This window comes from Bombina bombina, chromosome 4 (genome assembly GCF_027579735.1).
Source record: "Bombina bombina isolate aBomBom1 chromosome 4, aBomBom1.pri, whole genome shotgun sequence".
Lineage (NCBI taxonomy): Eukaryota > Metazoa > Chordata > Amphibia > Anura > Bombinatoridae > Bombina > Bombina bombina.
In genome coordinates, this window is record NC_069502.1 from 1,218,239,087 (window position 1) to 1,218,243,284 (window position 4,198).

General features: G+C 49.2%; 1 long non-coding RNA gene across 1 annotated transcript; it reads left to right on the forward strand.

Annotated features, from left to right (window-relative positions):
• Positions 1-296: 296 nt before the first annotated feature.
• Positions 297-3,013, forward strand: LOC128655820 (uncharacterized). The gene is made up of 2 exons (XR_008401920.1): positions 297-414; positions 1,203-3,013. It is a non-coding gene; the product is annotated as an uncharacterized LOC128655820 (long non-coding RNA).
• Positions 3,014-4,198: the final 1,185 nt, after the last annotated feature.

Here is a 4,198-nt window from a genome sequence, read left to right on the forward strand (position 1 = left end):
GTTCTGGACAGACAACATCAGTGTGGTTTTTGCGATCAATAACTTGTCAGCCACCTCAGCAAAGGTCATTACCTTGCTGCGCCACCTGGTGTTGCTCTGTCTGGACCTTAACATCCAGTTCCAGGCCCGTCATGTCCCGGGCGTTAACAATGTTGTAGCTGACGCCCTGTCACGATTCGAATGGGTGACATTTCGCAAGTTAGCCCCCACAGCTGCAGCCGTGGGTTTACGCTGTCCTGATTTCCTTTGGCAGCTCGTCCTTCCTGGATAGCCTTACGGCCGTTGGTCCGCTCCTCCTTAGCACCATCCACTTGGCACGCCTATGCCCGCATGTGGTCTGAATGGGACAATTTCTGTGCGTCCAGGGGAGCCGACGCTGCTCAGGGGTCTAGGGACAACTTACATGATTGGCTGGTGAGTTTGCATGCCGCTGGGGCCCGTCAGGGGGCAATACAATCTAAATTGGCCGCCCTCTCATTTTTCTATAGGGCATTAGCCATTCCTGACCCAACCAATTCCTTTTTTATTAGGCAGGTGATCAAGGGTTGGGGCAGATCGCAGCAGCGGAAAATAGACACGCGCGAACCCATCACCCGCGACCGCCTGGAGCGATTGCTCTTGGCGCTCGACGTGGTCTGTAGATCAGATTTTGAAGCCCTACTCTTCAAAACTGCGTTCAATCTGGCCTTTGCCGCCGCTCTTAGAGTTAGCGAGGTAGTAGCACCCTCCAAGCAGGCGTCAGGGGCAGGTATACAACTGCAACATGTTAGAGCTGCCCCTGATTCCTTACTTCTTTTTCTGCCGCGATCAAAGACAGATCAGGAGGGTAAGGGAACCTGGATCCCCGTTCACCCTCAGGTGAACAGCGCATGCTGCCCGGTTAACTGCGTTAACCTTTACCTGGCTCAAAGGCCGCCTGGCCCGGGGCAATTCCTGGTCCATGCGGACGGCAGATCCCTTTCCAAATTTCAGTTCGGTAGGGTCCTAAAATTGGCGGCGGTCCAGGCGGGGCTGGACGCTAGCAGACTCGCCCCGCACTCTTTTCGCATAGGGGCCGCGACTAACGCTGCGCAAGCGGGCTCCTCGTGCGAGGACATAAAACGTATTGGGCGTTGGCGGTCCAATTGTTTCAGAACCTATGTCCGTCCAATTGTTTAATGTTTAGTTGTTAATTCAGGATACTAAACTGTTTGTCTCCACAGGCACTACCCCCGGGGTGAAGCGAATCTGGATTGTGGGCCACTCCTTTGTCCACTGGGCCTCCCTACGCTGTGCGTCCCTCCCATTTGGCCAATCCCTAGGTCTCCCTCCCAACAAGGCATCCGTTAGGTGGTTGGGTGATAGGGGGATGTGCTGGCCCCAATTAGCAGGAACCATATCTGAGGCCCTGGTACGCTGGGGGAAGCCTCACATTATTATTCTTCACCTAGGGGGTAACGATGTGGGGGCCATACCAGTTTTACAGTTGATTAAGGTTATGCAGGCAGACATTGGGTGGCTAAGAGTACGCATCCCGGGGGTCATGATAGGGTGGTCCCATATAATACCCCGTCTCCACTGGAGGCATATGTCGGCCCATACGGCGGCATACCGGGTTAGGAAGAAGATCAATGCGTCTGTAGCAAAAACCGTCACTGGGTCAGGTGGCTTCGTGGTACGGCACGAAGCCATTTCGGCTGATAGAACCGAGCTATATAGAAGGGATAAAGTTCACCTTTCAGATGTGGGGCTGGATTTATTCATAGGGGACATTCAGAGAGCTCTGTTACCCCTCCTGTAAATCGGGTCGTGGGTTGGCGGCAAGGGTACCATTAAAATGCTTCCTTGTGGCGGGAGATCCTCGGTCCGGTTGCGCAGGAGAAGGTCGCTAGGGGTGAGTGATGGCCAGACTTCCGGGGAGGGGGGTAGGCCCTCACGTGCACGTGACGGTAACCCTCCTTCCTCCCTTTTTGAGGGATGGTCACGTGATCTCTGCAACCCCTCAGCGTCATCTCCTTAGGGCAGAGACCCCTCTGCTGCTGTTCCCGTTGGGCCGGTGATCTCCTGCTGTTCTGGGTAGCTGATCTCTATGCCGCCATATATATTTTCAGTTCTATCAGTTCTATCTAGTTTGTTAGGTTAATAAAATTTTATGGCCTGTGACGGTCACAAAATTTTCCCATAAAAAGTTTGTCTGTGGTTATTTCGCACTACATTCTCATGTACATAGTTATTTAATTAAGTTATGTTAAATCCTCTCCTCTGTGAAGAAGGATCCGGTAAGCATTTAATCCCTTAATGCAGTGTAGGGCTTAGTATAAGCCTGGAGCAGTCTAAGGGTTAAGGCTGTAGGAGAGTGGGTTAGAAGAGAGAGGGAAGGTGCTGGGTGCAACATTGTTGCAATTTAGGGTAGGCCCCTCCTTACCAGTAGATAAGCCAAGTTCTCCCTTGCAACTTCCTCTTCTTCTCCGGATCCTGGCTGAAGCAGTTTTTTCCCCTCCCTCCCTTCCCCTTTTGTAATGTTTTAATGATGTTGTATTTTCGACGGCACCTTAATGGCAGGGCTATGGCTACTCACCCTAGGCCCAATAAGCCATTACTGTAGGATATGGATCTCCTCTCCCTGTTATGCGGTTTACACGGCTTGGTAACAGGGAATCCTTATCTAGGTGGAAGATCTTCTTTTCACCCTGGCGGCGGGAGATCCTCGGTCCGGTTGCGCAGGAGAAGGTCGCTAGGGGTGAGTGATGGCCAGACTTCCGGGGAGGGGGGTAGGCCCTCACGTGCACGTGACGGTAACCCTCCTTCCTCCCTTTTTGAGGGATGGTCACGTGATCTCTGCAACCCCTCAGCGTCATCTCCTTAGGGCAGAGACCCCTCTGCTGCTGTTCCCGTTGGGCCGGTGATCTCCTGCTGTTCTGGGTAGCTGATCTCTATGCCGCCATATATATTTTCAGTTCTATCAGTTCTATCTAGTTTGTTAGGTTAATAAAATTTTATGGCCTGTGACGGTCACAAAATTTTCCCATAAAAAGTTTGTCTGTGGTTATTTCGCACTACATTCTCATGTACATAGTTATTTAATTAAGTTATGTTAAATCCTCTCCTCTGTGAAGAAGGATCCGGTAAGCATTTAATCCCTTATGTGTGTGTGTAAGAGAGAAAGAATGTGTGTGTATAAGATAGAAAGAATGTGTGAGTGTAAGATAGAAAGAATGTGTGAGTGTAAGAGAGAAAGAATGTGTGTGTGTAAGATAGAAAGAATGTGTGAGTGTAAGAGAGAAAGAATGTGTGAGTGTAAGAGAGAAAGAATGTGTGTGTGTAAGAGAGAAAGAATGTGTGAGTGTAAGATAGAAAGAATGTGTGAGTGTAAGAGAGAAAAACTGTGTGTGTGTAAGAGAGAAAGAATCAAACACAGGAAAGAGGCGCCGTATGTGTGAATCTGAAGAAGCCAACGACAAATATAAGACATGTGCAGGGTACTCACAATGTGAAAAGGCACTCCAATGTGCCTATAGGGGCAGGCTGGTATTCACAGCAATCCAGCTGGCTGAACCGGCTAACCAGGATACCCAAGGTAGAGGACTCTATGTCTTGATGGACTGTGTATACTGGATCCAGCAATGTGGGAACAGGAGCTAGGTGCAAACACAGGCACACCACTGTGTGAATCTGTAGGAGTACACAGGTAAATATGCAATCTGTGCAGGGTACTCACACTCTGTAGCGGCACTCAGTTGTGCCAGTAGAGGCAGGCTGGCTTTCTCAGCAACCCAGCTAGCTGTGTAGAGTATGAAGCAGGATACTAGGCAGCAATCAGGATTGGCAGGTAGCTCAGAAATGGACAATTGCAATGAGGATATATGATTAAAAGAAGGATTTTAATAAAAATTAAAAGCAATAAAATACATATATTCCTCATGCACAGTAAGTAAGTAGCATGCAACGCGTTTCTCGGTATCAACCGTTTCCTCAGGCATCCTGATGCCTGAGGAAACGGTTGATACCGAGAAACGCGTTGCATGCTACTTACTTACTGTGCATGAGGAATATATGTATTTTATTGCTTTTAATTTTTATTAAAATCCTTCTTTTAATCATATATCCTCATTGCAATTGTCCATTTCTGAGCTACCTGCCAATCCTGATTGCTGCCTAGTATCCTGCTTCATACTCTACACAGCTAGCTGGGTTGCTGAGAAAGCCAGCCTGCCTCTAC